This window comes from Protopterus annectens, chromosome 10.part0, assembly GCF_019279795.1.
Source record: "Protopterus annectens isolate FY-2018-M chromosome 10.part0, PAN1.0, whole genome shotgun sequence".
In the NCBI taxonomy this organism is placed as follows: Eukaryota; Metazoa; Chordata; order Ceratodontiformes; family Protopteridae; genus Protopterus; species Protopterus annectens.
In genome coordinates, this window is record NC_056744.1 from 832,514,543 (window position 1) to 832,530,887 (window position 16,345).

Below are 16,345 nucleotides of genomic sequence, written 5' to 3' on the forward strand. Positions count from 1 at the left end.
AGTCTATATTTGGGTTGGGGGGTCAAACACAAATCCAGTGGCCCACCGACATATGCAAATGCATACCCACACACTTATGTTAAAGGTAATATAAGCATTAGTAGTGTAATGTGACGCAAAAGAGGTGTAACAAAACACAAGGTCAATATTTAAGCATATCCCAACCTCTGCATTACAATTATACAATATACATTCTAGAAATGCCTTGTGGATTTTATAAAATAAACTAAGGCATCTGGCTGAATTATTTTCTGCAAGTATATTAAGATATGCCCAACGCATATCTAATAAGTCAGAATGCTTAAATGTGTGCATGTTATTTTTATATTTCTATTGCATAACTAAGAAGTTACAGTTCTGAACAGGGGTTCATGTGTTATGTAATGTATATTATATACAGAACTAAGAATGGAGGTTCCACTTACCAAACGCTAAATAAAACAAAATTATTAGGGAGGGTCTATAAAATAAAAAGTATAGGGGCAGCGCTAAAACATCTCTGTTCAACTGAGTATGAGAGGGGACATACATACTAGATGGAAAAAGGTGGCTACAGCTACTAGCAAAAGCAGAAATAAACCAAACATTACAGTCAGCTACCAGGCACTAAGATACATTGCTTTCATTAATGAACAGAATCAAAAATTCTCCCTCTCTTTTACGATCTCGCTTTCTTTGTAGTGATGTTTTATACAATCTTTTGCTCCTGAAGAAATGGAAATTTAACTTAAATGAGTTTAGTTACCACACTGAAAAGTGTGCAAGGGCATAAGTCTCTGCTATACAAGTCTGCTGAAAATTAAGATGATCAAGGTCAAATGCAATTTGCAGTGTGTTGCAACATTTTTAATTTTTAGATGAAATGACAGTCACTGAGGACATACACCAAACAGTTCAATAATATAATCCCAGCATTACAGTACCAGAAGGCATAAAAATAGTTCAGAATGACAGAATCAGATTCAGTCGTATACCCCAATGCACCAGTTCCATCTGTATTAAATTGAGTACTTACTGCTCTCACTTCATTCGGACAAGTGGTGCTTATGAACATTGTAAGTGGGGGATAAAAAGCAGGACAGTTGCTCAATGCCTTGCTGTGCTCCACATTCTGTTCCATGTCTCTTTGTGCATTGAGCTCAATGTACCATGGGAGATGTGGTGCTTTAAAATATCTGATTCCACTGCTTTTACTGACTCAAAGTACCCACACAGGCACATTGTCAGTGTCTATACAGGAGCAGACTATAAAGGACATAACTTAAGAGTATATTTTATGTGACTTTGGACATTATACCTGATGTTCTTTCAGTTAATACAACAAACAGACAAACTGCTGTCAAATAATTTTATAAATCATTACATTATTTCACAGTAAGTCAAGCTGTTGATTTTTCTTCAAGCTAGCAGGGAAGCAAGAATTTGAGATGTAAACTGTATAGTCCCACAAAATGTGTGTAATGTGTGATACTTGCAGACTGAGTGTAGTAGGGTCAATTTTCACACTAAGTGGAGCCCAAAGCAGAGGAAAAGGACAGGAGTACCTTACTAATTCAATATCAAAATCCCCTCATACAGCCAGGGGTTTGGGTACCATCAGGTTCCCAGACGTCCTGATGATCTAATGTTCTGTGATATATCTTATGCCATATTTTTGAAAGATAATTATTTAACTGTTCTTTTTTTACTGCTAGCCAGAAAAGTTATGTCTGTGCCTCCAATACGGTATGTGTCCACAGATAAAATTGGTGATATTATTTCTTTAAACATGCACACACACACTTATTCTTTCAATGACAAGCCAGGTCTTACAAGATGCACATACATACGTATACACACACATGCGTGCACACACAGACACTGAATTCATACTTACAGACAAATTGAACGAATGCCAGTTCATCTACAGCATGTCTTTGGGTGCTGGGGGAGGCCAGACAAAACTCGGGGAAAAAACTCACACAGATGGAGGACATGCAGTCTCCACACAGAAGGAGCCACATCTATGGACTCAACCAGAAAATAAGTAATTTGTGATACAACATTACTTGCAACACCACTGTACCAATGATCCATTTGCTTTCACACACGTGTGCGCACGCACACACACACACACACACACACACACACACACACACACACACACACACACCTTGCTCACACTGCAAAGATAATCATTTATTGGGTAGAATGGTGATGACTGTGCTGAAAAGTAAAAGAAATTATGGCCAACTTGTTGCTCTTAGAAACACTACAACCACCCCCCAACAAAAATGCATACGCCATAGCAGTGATCAATGTATACTGATATCAGCAAACACAGTATATAAATGTGTCACTGCTTGTACCAAGCCGAATCACTAATTGCTAAAGTTTGACCAAACAGCAAGAGCAACTCATTTATCCACAGGCAATCTCTGTACCCATCAATTACAGCCACTTTAGATGTCTGACTGTGAGTAAAGAAAAAGGCCTCAGTAAAGTATTCCAACTTGATTTATGCAGATGCAAAACCAAAAATTACTGACTGTTTATTCTGATCAAATAGCCCCCATACACAGCAGTTATAGGCACTTTGTTAACCGTATACACATCACGTCGGTGATTTAAAAAATAATTTAAACAGTAATGTATTTAAACTTTGCTTCCTATAAGCACACAGCGACCATAGTAAAATATTTCATCTAGCTTAACACAAATACACACTAGTGTTGTAAAGTCAGATCACTAACTATATAAATGATCAACAGCATGGTCAGATTATCTTTTTGTTTATACCACGCAATCAACCGCTTTGTTGACTGTGTACCTCTCAGATGTAGGACTATGATTAAAAAATGGTCATGGTAAGGTATTTCAATGATATTCATACAAACACACACAACAGCCACAGTAAAGTATTCCAACTATGCCAAACAAATACACACTAGTGTTGCAACACCAGATGAGGGATAGTTAACAAACAGCAGCAGAATCTGTCATTTTCATCCAGAGAAAGACCCCATTCCCAACATTTACAGCCAATTTGCTGACTATGTACTCCTTAGATGTTGGATTGCAATATAATTTAAATAAATGGCCAAAGTAATTTATTGCACCTGTTTTATACACACAAACACAGAGCCAGCCAGACAGTTTAAAGTATTCATTCGGAGACACATGAACATACACATACCAACACATGCCAGAACTTGTGTCAAATACACACTGTACTGGTGCTACAAAATCAGATTAATGGCTGTTTAATGGCCAAATAACAGCAGGGTCAGGCTTTCCCCTCCACAGACAGCCTTCCCAAACTCAACAGTTATAGTCATGTTGTATTGAAAAAGTACACTTCAAATGTCTCATTGCAACAACATAAAATTAAAAAATGGCTGCAGTACATAATTTCACCTCTGTTTTACACACCCACACAAACACCCCCCCACACACACACACACACACACACACACACAGAGTAGCCAAAGTAAAGTATTCAAACTAGATTCACACAAATACACACTGCACTAGTGTTGCAATACCAGATTACTGAACAAATGACAGCAGAGTCCATTACTTTCATCCAGACAGCCCTTCTACCCAGCAATTATAGCCTCCTTATATTGCCTCAGTACACCTCAAATGTCTAATTGCGATTTAACACTAAAATCCACAGAATGTACTGCAACTCTGTTTCATACACACAGTTATCCTATCCTACATGCTTTATCTTTTGCAGGACTGTATGGCAGCCAAAGAATATCCTAGTGTTTGAGCCTGGCACAATTCCATAGACCAACAGGGTGAGCTGTTCAAAGCTCAGAAACATGTATATTGCTGTTTCTAAAGTAACAGCAAACTTGAGTGGCCAGGCAGAAAAATCATAGTATAAATTTGCTTTCTTGTTCTTGCTTCCTGATTCATGCTTCATTAACAAGCAATTTTTCCCCAACTGATTTTTTTTTCTAGTAAATGGAGTCCCCAAATATAATTTTAGAAAAGGGGATTAAAATAAATCATAAAAATCTGACTAGGCGCATACCCATATGCGCCTCACAGGCAAAATACATAGATAAAAGAATATACATGCTCTTAGCACTATCCTGTGCTTTCACTCTGTGTATACAATGTGAAGGAAGAAACACTAATGTTGCTCTAAACTATATTAATAGTGTCTTTGACTGTGCAAATTACTACAGGTATGACCAGTTGGCAATTCTCTTATAGCACTTACTTTCCACATAATCAACAAGTGATAATTTGCAGATGATATAATCATGTCTGGGTGTAAAACATTACACTACAATGGATTATAATTAGAAGTTATGTAACTACCATAACGTTCCATGTTAGTTGTCTTCTTCTCGCCTTCTTTCTTGCTGGATGGGTTCGGAGCCGATCCTCGGCTCCGACTCGGCCACTCTAAAAGCTCGAGAGCTAGTTCTACCAATTCCATAAGGAACAAAGAAAAAACTCTTCTAGGTCTGTCCTGGCTAGGGGGAAGGAGGGTGGGACGCAAGAAAGAAGGCAAGAAGAAGACAACTAAAATGGAACGTTATGGTAGGTACATAACTTCTAAATGTTAAGTTGTCAATCTCGCCTTCATTCTTGCTGGATGGGACCGCGTCCCTAGCACCTTGTCCCGGATGGCCTATCGGAACAGACTCTTGAGTACAGTGGAACCAAAGTTGGCTCGGTCTCTAGAGGCCAAGTCCAACTTATAATGAGAAATGAAGGTATGGGGAGAAGCCCAAGTAGCTGCAGAACAAATCGAATCAATAGGCAGCCTATCTTGGAAAGCTATAGAAGTTGCTAAAGCTCTAGTTGAATGAGCCCTGGGTTTGGATGGCAACCGTTGATGTCTTATCTCATACACTAGGGTAATCAACGAAGTAAGCCATCTAGAGAGAGAGACTTTAGAAACTGGAAGGCCCATTCTACCTTCTGTATAAGAAACAAACAGTTGGTCAGATTTCCTGAATTGTTTGGTCCTGTCTAAATAGTACCAAAGTTGGCGATAAATATCTAAACAGTGTAACTTTTGTTCTGACCTATTAGAATAATTTGGGAAGAAAACAGGAAGCTCAATGGTTTGATTCAAATTTGCCAATGAAGCTACTTTGGGCAAAAAGGACGGGTTAGTATGCAAGGACACCCTGTCTTTATGAAATACCAGATAAGGGGGTCGACTACACAGAGCATGAAGTTCAGAGACTCTTCTAGCTGAGGTGATAGCTACTAAAAAGAGTGTCTTCCACGAAAGTAACTTTATAGAACATGAAGCCGCAGGTTCAAAGGGGGGAAGAATTAAAGATGCCAGAACCAAGTTGAGATCCCATTGAGGAGGAGGATCTCTGATGGGTGGTTTGAGTAGAAAAACTCCCTTTAAAAAGGCCTTGCAGAGTTTTTGAGACATAATAGAGGACTCTGAGACTCCAACATGAAAGTTCGAAATTGCAGCCAATTGAACTCTAATGGTAGATGGGGACGAACCTGCATGGAAAACTTCGGCTAGAAAGTCTAGAACTGTTTGAATAGAAGCAGTGAAAGGATCTATATTCTTTGACTGCGCCCAATAGGAAAAACATTTCCACTTGCTATGATAAATCTTCCGAGTGGAAGATTTATGAGAGGCTATCAAGATATCTCTAACTGAGTGAGATATCAAAGGAAGCCTGGCTAAGGTCGGAATTGGAGGAACCATGCTGTGAGGTTCAGAGAGGGAAGGGAGTGGTGCAACTGACCCGACTGATGGGTCAAGAGGTCTGGAACTGGGTCCAGATGCCAAGGTTGTTCCAACAGATAACAGTGGAGAAAGGGGAACCAAACTTGTCGAGGCCAGTAAGGGGCAATGAGGATCATAGAAGCTTCCTGAGCGATGGCTTTCTGTATCAGCTGGGATATCAGTGGGAAGGGAGGAAAGGCATACAGAAGTCCCCGGGGCCAAACTTGTACTAGAGCGTCTCTGCTGGGGTGGCCTGGTTGGGGAAAGAGGGTGAAAAAATCATCGCACTTGCTGTTTTGGGGAGTAGCGAAAAGGTCGCAGCAAGGCCTGCCCCACTTTTGAAAAACTTTCTCCAACACTGAATTGTTCAGAGACCACTCGTGAGGCATGAGAATAGCTCTGCTCAATTTGTCTGCAATCACATTGGACTTCCCGGGGATGTGCGTTGCTAACAGATATCGCTGAGAAGAAATCGCCCATTGCCACAGTCTGAGTGCCTCTTGACATAGGGTTTAAGATCTGGTTCCGCCTTGTTTATTGATGTACCACACTACAGACATGTTGTCTGTTTGGATTGCTATAGTTCCCTTGGGAAGAGAGTCTTGTAGGGCTTGCAACGCTAGAAGCACTGCTCTCATCTCTAGGACGTTTATGTGCAAGTGGCACTCGAACAGTTGCCACATGCCCTGGACTGTCCTGCCCTGGAAATGCCCCCCCCACCCGATCAGGGAGGCATCAAGTTGTCACTGTAGCAACCGGAGGGGGAGGGACGAAAGGTCTCCCTAGGAGGAGCTGAGGAGATGTGATCCACCAAGAGAGATGACTCTTGCACGATTGAGTTATCCGAATAGGATGGGACATTGGGAGACTTTGGTAAGACCATTGTGTGAAGAGCATCCATTGTAAAATCCTCATATGGAAGCGAGCTAATGGCAGGAGAGGGATGGCCGCCGCCATAATCCCCAAGACTTTTAGGATCAGTCTGGCTTTGACCCTGTTGCTCTGCAAGAAAAGACCGACCTGTTTGTGTATGTCTGCTATCCTCTGCTCTGTGAGTCTGGCTGACATCTTGACTGTGTCTAGATTTGCGCCTATGAAAGTAATAACACGACAAGGCGACAAGACAGACTTTTTGTAGTTTATTGAAATGCCTAGCGCCTGACATGTGCGAAAGGTGTAGTCTCTGGCGAGGAGTAAAAGATGCTTGGTGGGGGCTGTAAGGAGCCAGTCATCTAAATAAGGAAACACCTGGAATCCTTGTCGTCTCAGATGAGAGGCTACCACTGCCATGCATTTGGTAAACACTCTGGGGGCTGTAGTGAGACCAAAGGGCAGGGCTCTGAATTGAAAATGAGTGGTTCCCAGCCTGAAGCGGAGAAACCTCCTGGAGCGTCGACTCATCTTGATGTGATAGTACACAAGTACGCATCCTGGAGATCTATCGAGCACATCCAGTTGTCCCGCCCCAAAAGGGGAAGAATGGACTGCAGCATGACCATCCGGAACTTTGTTTTCTTGATAAACTTGTTCAAGTTGCTGAGATCCAAAATGGGTCTCCAGTCCCGTTTTCCTTGGAACCAAAAAGAATTTGGAGTAGATTCCAGATCCTACTTGGTCTGCTGGCACTGGTTGAATGGCTCTTTTTGCGAGCAGCTTTGAAATTTCTAATGCTGCTTGCTCCCTTTGACTGGGTGGAATGTCTGGAAGGGATTTTTTGGATAGCTTCGGAATGAAAACGAAAGGGATTCTGTAGCCTTCGGAAATGATAGACTGTACCCACTTGTCTTGAGTTAGGGATAGCCAGGCTTTTGGGTACAGTGACAACCTTCCCCCGACTGCCTCCGCAGGTGGACAGTCGGGCAACACCTCAGGGATGCTGAAAGGGCTTGTCGGAAAAGGATTCTCGACTGCCCTGATTCTGCGGGCCCCCTCTGCCTCTGGGACGGCGTCTACCATTGTTGTTCCCCCCTCTGCCTCTAGAGGGGAATCGACTCTGTACGTCAGGCAAGTCTCCTTGAGATTGTTTACGGAACCACATCTTTCCCCCCTTCTGACCTTTGGGGTAAGGTCTAGGAGTAGAAAAACGGACTCTGATGGCAGAAAGAGTTTTGCCATCAGTCTCGCACCTAGTCAGGGTTTCCTTCACTTGAGGACCAAAGAGGGATGATCCATCAAAGGGGGAATTAGTGAAGGATGCCTTAAAAGGGTCCGCAAAGTTACAAAGCCGCATCCAGGCGTGCCTACGCAAGGCTACACCTGTACCTGCTGCTCTACTTGCTCCATCCGCCGCATATGAAAGGAGGCGCATGGAAGAGTTGGTTATAGAATTAAGGGTAGCCAGCTGAGAGTTCATCCTATCCTGAAAACCCGCAGCTGTTGGGTCCTTCAACATTTCACTCGCTTCCTTGATTAAGTCCCTCTGAATGACACAGGTAATTCAGCGATCTCATAGTAAAGGTCGCTGAAGAGAACATCCGCTTCTCGTACCTGTCCATCGACCTAGACTCCTTGTTAGGAGGATGAACAGGCACCGAAGGATCAGCTAACTCCTTCTTGGTAGCCGCAGCCACCACCATAGCATCAACAGAGACGCCTTTGGTCAGAAATTCTTTATCCTTGGGGGCCGTGATGAACTTTGATGGTCTCCTGGGGGTGGGTTCCACTAAGTCAGGAGCCGCCCAAGCCTTCTTTGCCACCACTTGCATAAGGGGGTCAAAGGGAGGGGACACCCAGGAGGTGGAAGGGCGAGAGCCAAACACCTCAAGATACACTGATTCATCCTCTGAAGGGTTGAGGGCTGGCCAATTCCCCCTCTGTTTTAAGATTTCAAGGATGTCTGCAAAGGAGACATCTTCAGAGGGGGAACGAGGGGAACCTTCAGAATCCTCTAAATCAGTGTCAGAGGTGACAGACTCAGGGGAGTCAATGTGCTTCCTCTTGCACTGCCTCTTCCTAGGGGGCTCTCCTACAGGGTCAGGAGAGGCCTCGGAAGAGGAGGAGATCCCCACAGGGGAAACTTGAGGAGCTGGCTCTCTACGGTCGGGGATGAGAGAGTGAGTCGAAATCACCGGAGGCACCATAGGGGGAGGGGCAGAAAAAAACGACTGTGGAGTAGAACCTGGTTCTAACACGCTCCTCATGACCTCGAAGGCACCCCTGTCAGGCAGAGCCGGAGGTCTCCGTTCCGAAAAACTGAAAACCTCCCCCGGCACCGACAGTGATGGCTCCGAGGCCGATGTCGGAGCCGAACTCACCAGCGCCGAAGAACCGAGAGGGAGAGCGGGGTCGGACAAGGGTCCGATGCCACTCGCCCCCTCGGAGCCGATGAGGGAAGTCCGGCACCGAGATTCTTCCAAAGAAGACATTGGAGCAGACGACGGAACCGAAGACAAAGGTATCGGTTCCGACGCCACCACAGTCTCGGGTCCGAGCCGCCCTGGCTTCGAACTCAAAAGAGTCAGTCAGAGGAGGAATATTTTGAGTGGTAGGAGTAGGTCTCGACTGTTGAGTCGGACTTTGAAGCATCTGGGCTAATGCCTCGGACTTAAGAAGTCGACTCACTACTCTCTGAAGGTCATGGTCCGATAACCTGGAAGACCTAGAAGAGTGGGATCTATGGCTCCGTTCAGACAGCAAGGGTGATGCTGGAGCCGAATGAACGGAGCCAATAGATGGAGATCGGGACCTCTTTCTGGATGTCGGTTCCGATAAAATAATCGGAGCCGACAGAGTAATGTCTTCCTCGGCTCCGACACCGTAGGGGCTTGTATTAGAGGTTCATCGGCTCCGGCCGGAGCCGATGTTCGAATAGCTTTAGGGCCTCCAGAAGACGGCTCAGAGGCTGGAGCCGAAGGTCTAGAAGGCTTAGAGGGTTTCCCCGATGACTGAGTCGAGGGACCCTCAGGCATAAGTAAGCCCCTTAAAATAAGTTAATTTTTTCGCTCCTGCAGGACTCTAGGGCTGAAGCCATGGCAAACAGCACGAGTCCTGCAGGTGCAAAGGTCCCAGGCAGTACACACAAGAAGTGTGACCGTCTGTCAAAGACATCTTCTGACAGCACGAGTCACACTTCTTAAAGTCTGAGACCTTTGACTCCTTAGACATCTAAGGGGAAAGTGTAACACACACACACCGATTACACTTGGGAGTAATTTTAAACTAATTTAAACAAATTATAGTAATTAGAAATAAAAATCCCTATAACACACAGTCACTCACTATAGGAAGGGAGGGACTGGGCCTAGGGCCAGAGAGAAAAATCTAGAGATTTGTGGAAAAAAAGGGGGTGGAAAGTTAACGGGAATGGGATAAACTAATTTAAAACTAACTATTTATAAGAAAACTAACTTTAAAGGGGAAAAAAGGCTAAGAAACTAGTTCTTTACCAAAAAACTAACCTGAGCCGGTAGGAACACACCTCGATCACTGTAGCGGCAAACGGGATCTGAGGAGTTACCGCCTAGCGTTGTGGGATATAGGCGAGCCTCGAGCCGGTGGTACTAGCTCTCGAGCTTTTAGAGTGGCCGAGTCGGAGCCGAGGATCGGCTCCAAACCCATCCAGCAAGAATGAAGGCGAGATTGACAACTTAACATCAGAGAATTACATCATGAATTAAAAATAAACTACTTATACAACATATGCATGTATGTTGGGAGGAAGAAGCCCCCGAGTCACACAACCACAAGCGGGGAAAACATACTGGACCTGATCATCACCAACATGGCGGCTCTATGCTCCAGACCAGAAGTGTATCCCTCACTGGTAAGATCAGACCATAAACTAATCTCACTGGATATTCACATCCCGACCCCACCCCCTGCCCAGAAAACCACAGTGAAAAACTTCTCTAAAGCAAATTTCACACTCCTCAACACTGAGGTGGAATCCTTCAAAGCCCCCAGGCCTGTGGAAAATACGGCCCAGACCGCAGAATCCTTTAAAACGCATTCTATGAACACCTTCAGGAATGCATGGATCATGCAATCTCAAATAAAACCAAGACCCAATCCTCCAAAGGCAGGCGTCCTGTCTGGTGGACCCCAGCCATAAACAAACTATACAATAGAAGGAGGAAGCTACTACATGACAGAGCAAAATCCCAAAAAGGAAAAAACTACGGGCACTCATAAAATTGTCTAAGGCCAGCTTCGAGAGAAATATTGCACAGGACACTAAGGATAATCACAAGGCTTTCTTTAGTTATGTTAGGAACCTGGGAGGGAATTCCCAGATATGCTCAGAATTAGTCCAAAATGACAAAAAATACACCGAACCCACAGACATTGCCAACATCCTAGTTGACAGGTTCAGCGCAAACTTCTCTCCCCCCTCCCCACCAAAAGAGCAAATATCTATCCCAGCAGAGTGCTTCCCCCCTGACATCTCAGATAAGAGCAGCCCTCTCCAAAGCAAAAAACACAGCATCAATGGGACCAGACGGTGTCCAGGGCTGCGTCCTACATGAACTCCAAGAAGAGCTAAACCCAAACATAAAACTACTGCTCAATCTCAGCCTTACTACAGGATATGTACCCAAAGAGTGGCGTACAGCAACAGTGGTCCCTCTCCACAAAGATGGTGCCTCAACGGATCCTGGAATCTATCGCCCCATAAGCCTGACTAGCTTGGTCTGCAAAGATATGGAAAGGATCATCATGGACCTCATAAATAAAGATATTGGGGACCTACAGACACTGGATCCTACCCAGTTCGGCTTTGTTAAGGGCAGATCCTGCCTCTTAAACCTGGTTGATTTCTTTGAAACAGTCACCAAGGCCATTGACGAGGGGAAGGTGGTCCACACAGCCTAGCTGGACCTCGCAAAAGCCTTCAATACAATACCGCACTCGGGCATTATAGATAAGCTCACCAGCTTAAATATAAACCCCTATGTCACTAGATGGGTTGCAAACTGGCTCAAGGACAGAACCCACATGGTTAGAATTGCTGGAGCCATGTCAGACTCCAAACCAGTTACAAGTGGCACCCCACAAGGCTCAGTCCTGGGACCTCTCTTGTTCGGTATATATTTCTCGGAGGTACAGGCCAACATGGAAGGACTGTGGCTGACCAAGTTTGTAGATGACTGCAAACTAGGCGCCATAATCGACTCTCCAGCCAACACAAGCATCCTACAAAAGGGCCACATAGAAACAGACAACTGGTGCCAGAGCCATGGCCTCAAGCTAAACGCCAAAAAGTGTATAGTCATCCCCTTTGGCAAAAACAAAGTGCCCACAAATTACCACATAGGTGGTAATCCATTAAGTACGGAAGAAGTAATTAGGGACCTGGGGACCCAAGTTGATAGCAATCTCTCATTTGAAAACCATGTGGCCAAAGTGGTTAGAAAAACATTTTATATAGCCCACCTAATCATGAAGGGATTCACATCTAGATCAGGGGAGGTCATCGTGCCTCTTTACTGATCCCTCATCAGGCCCATAATTGAGTACAATGCCCCTTTTAGGATGTACCTTACCAGACACCTGCAGCAACTGGAAAGACCCCAAAAGTACCTCACCAAGAGGATCAAAGGGCTCAAACAGATGCCATATGCTGCCCGGTTAAAGAAACTCCAGCTCTACTCAGTGGCATACCACCTTCTCAGAGGCGATCTGTGCTTGACGTATAAAGCCATGTCCAACCTGGAATTAATGGACATGCTGCACCTCAGAAAATCCAAATCCCATCGAGCTACTCGCTTGAGAGACTTGAACCTCAGCACTGAAATAAATAGGACATGCTGGAGGGACAGATTCATAACCCAGAGGCTCCCTTCACTCTGGAATAAAATCCCAGTCCAGGTTAGGCAGAGTCCCTCACTGACTCTCTTCAAGAGGAATCTTGATGAGTGGATGGGAGATTGTAGGTTTACCCCGGGTATCACTTCTGTGTCACTGTTAGAGGCACAGTATACTAACCTCAAAAAAGGGCATAGCAAAATTCATTTAAAATGGGTGGCGAAAGCCAAACACACTCTGGCTAGGCTTATAAATGCCCTAGGCAGATAGCCTAGTATGAACCTACGAACCTAAGAGAAGCAACATCTTCCTATCAGTAAATCCATCTCAAACAAAATCAATATGCAAGATATTCCTCCACTGACAACTTCCTTATGCTAAATGATTAGCATTGGAAAGCAATGTGTGCTGCAGACAACCTGTTTGTTAACTGGATCCTCTCCTGCCAAGATGATGTAATAAATCCAAACTTCCCTCCTCTAATGGTGGGGTCATCACCACACTTATACATACTGCACACAGTGAATAATTCAGCAGCCGTGGGAGACACCAGCAGTTGTAGGTGATGAAGTTAAGCCCCTGAGTCACACAACCAGCCTAGTCATCATTTAAGAGGTGAATGGGTCAATTTTAGCCAAGAGATTAAGTGAAATCATTCTGACAGATATTGTAACAGTATAACGCTATGGCATGTGGTAGGCTGATGCACACTGAGTTACTTCTTATATATTGTGCATGATGATGTGAGTAGAGAGGAATATAAAGTCTACCAATTGTTTTAAGTCCATCACTAATTTGCAATACAGTGACTGGCACTAACTCTATGAATAAGCACACATCGCCACCCTCTGCACCTTATGACAAAAGCAACTTGCAGAATTATTCTAAAACCAAAAGTACTAAAATCAAGTATAATACTGTCTTTTAAAACAGTTAATATATAAGCACTGATTATGCAATAAACTCTCAACAGAACAGCCCAATTTAAATTTGTATCTGACACCAACAGCAAGGTTGTAATCAAGTCTGTAGACAGAAAGAAATGGGCTTCACTGAACAGTTTGTTTCAAGGACTCTAAAAGCAGGGCAACAATGTGTACAACTCATATTCACCTCAATGTGAATCACTGCTTATGTAGTATTAGCAGATGTATCATGTAGTTAGTAAAGGTTCCATGACATAACTAATAAAATGCTTCCAGATGAAGGTGCGATTATTATCAAAAGCTTGTGCGTTTACATGGCTACGTCTTAGTTTGATATATTAAAACAAGAACTGCTGTTGAAAGCTTTCTTCCTTTATATCCAGTATCAGGGCACCCAACCAAATAATCAGTTTCACGGGCAAAACCTCAAAAATAAAGGCCTGTCCAAAAAAGTTGACTGAACAAAAACTTTAACACGCACTTTATGAAGTAAAAGGAATATGTAAATAATGTGTGGTGGCGGATTGGTAAAAAAGGACTTTATATAAACTTGGAAATTCGATAGAATAACTAACCAGTTTAGCATTACTTAGTGGCTTCAGTCCTTCTTAACTTGTAGGTTAATCACAATTTTTAAGCGGAACAGACCAAAAATATAAGGCAAATGCTGGACAACTTAACTGAGATGCATGAGTAATCACTGGTCCACTGCAATTAATTAGTAATATACTTGCAATCATTTTTCTTTTTAAAAGGTCATAGTTAGAGAGTGGAAAAGTAAAAATTTGAGTCAAAATAGTAACGCTTGAGAGACATACTGTAATCCACACAAATGCACGGTGGTCACTGCCTTATATAAGATGTACGTTGTGCAAACTTCATTTTACCACAAAAAGTGCACCAACCACACACACACACTTCACATAGCAGCTATATGCTACTACTTAATCAAGTTTTGCAGAATGTAACGGTAAATAGTAGCTCTAATACTAGACAATACAATACTCACTTCGTTTTCAGTAAAAAGAAACCATGCAACTGTGAAAAGTCACATCCGAGCCTGCGCAGAAAAATTTCGAGTGCAACGTCATCCTTTCCGCCCCAAATGTAACCAATAGAACACAACATTTGTGTCATGATGAAAACATAGGGAAGCGTGGCACTGCTGTTCTATACAATGCAGAGAATTAAAGCATTTTCTTAGAAAAGTTTATTGTGCTATCGATCATTGAAAGCCGTCTCGGGTTCTATTACATCGATTTGACTACTGTGCGACTGAGCTAGTCACTGTAATCTCGACGCACTAGATGAGGTTGTACGCAGAGGGGGGTCTAGTTAGCAAATCAATAAACCTGAATGCTTTTTGTTTGTGCTTCTTTTTGCATTGTGGTGAGCATACCTCTCAATTATCCGGACTTTTGCCTCATATTTTCAGTCAGTTCCTCATAAAATTTGTGTGTTTTTTTCTGTCAAATCACTGGAATGATCTGAGGATTGAAGTCACTAAATAATGCAAAACATTTGAGTTTTAGACTTTGTATCCTTGGTTCTCCGGTTCGATTCTCAGCTGGGGTGCCTTCTGTGTGTAGTCTGCACGTCCTCCCTCTGGTCGCGTGGGATTCCTCCGGGTGCTCCGGTTTCCTCCCACATCCCAAAGACATGCTGTAGGTGGATTGGACACTTTAAATTGGCCCTAGGCATGAGTGAGTGTACGCGTGTGCCTTCTGTGGAAGGCTTGGCACCGGGCTGGCAACTCAACACCGTAAAACTCTACTGCCAATCATGAGCGGACAGGTGATCCGCTGTGAAGAAAGAAGAAGATCCTTCAGAAAATGCATGAAATCACATTCACAAATAGTGTTATTCTAGCTACTTTCTAAGTTTATAAGATCCGGCTCAAAATCAGTACATGTTTGAAATATTTTTCTTACAAACTTAGGAAATTGATAGAATAAACGGTTTTGCATTAACACGCATTTTCTGAAGGATATGAAGTCCGCAACTCAAACGTCTGCCCTTGTTTCGTGATTTCAATCCTCAGTGATATGCCAGAAAACAACAGATCTTATGAGGAGCAGACCAACAACGAGTAAAAAATCTGAACATCATGTGAAAACCTAGACAGTTGAGAGCTGTCTCTCGATTTGTTTGATCAAATGACATAAAGTTAAAGGTTAAACAACGACAAAGGCCCAAAATCAGGGACACTTTTTAAATCTTATCCAGTTTACTTATAGACAGTTAATAGAACAACATGTTTTGCGTCAGTTGTTGTGTCTTTCGGCTTTTCCCGGTTAGGGGGTCGTCACAGCGGAACTCCGGTCTGCTAATGATTGGCAGTAGATTTTTACGTGCCGAGTTGCCGGCCCTGACGCACAGCCTTCAACAAAGGTACGCCCATTCACGCATGTATCCACACAGAAGACACTGAGAATCGAACAGGACAACGTCTTACTGCGAGGCGACAACGAAACAGTCACTGGGGGCAATGTTTCTTTTTGATTTCAGGGGCGTGCTTGTGAAGACACGGACCTCTCAAGTGCCCCTGATTATGAGGAACGTTCCTCATTTTAGGTCTTAAGCCCATGTTCCTCAAATGCCCACATTGAAAGGCGCAGTCACACATTCAGTGTTAGGAATTTTTAAAATTGATATCCATAGTAAATAGTACTGAAACACGTTAATTCATCAGTAGAACTTTTTATAAGTATAATGTAACACATTTTAACCATCCTGTGAGCTTCCTAGTGGAAGCTGTTAGTAAGCTATTATTAGGTGTTCCACACTTTTCCAATTTGTTCCACATTATGAGAGGCAGTGTTCCTCATTTTGAGATGGAAGGTTAAGAGCTATGGGCAGACCACTTAGGGGGTTGTTGGGGAAATGTTTAATTTGGTGTCAGCGACGTGCTTGTGTAGACACAGGCAGACTACTGAAGGGGCCATTGGGCAAATGCTTCATTGGGTGT

General features: G+C 43.5%; 1 protein-coding gene across 8 annotated transcripts in view; it reads right to left on the reverse strand.

The window, feature by feature from the left end:
* KYAT3 (kynurenine aminotransferase 3) overlaps positions 1-14,542 on the reverse strand; it is an 846,358-nt gene extending 831,816 nt beyond the window's left edge. For 2 of the 8 annotated variants that reach the window (XM_044085641.1, XM_044085640.1), the window contains exon 1: positions 14,387-14,542. The gene's annotated coding sequence lies outside the window, so the exon portion shown is untranslated. The remainder of the gene's footprint in view (positions 1-14,386) is intronic. The other 6 variants (XM_044085638.1, XM_044085634.1, XM_044085643.1 and 3 more) reach the window with 5 other exon arrangements.
* Positions 14,543-16,345: the final 1,803 nt, after the last annotated feature.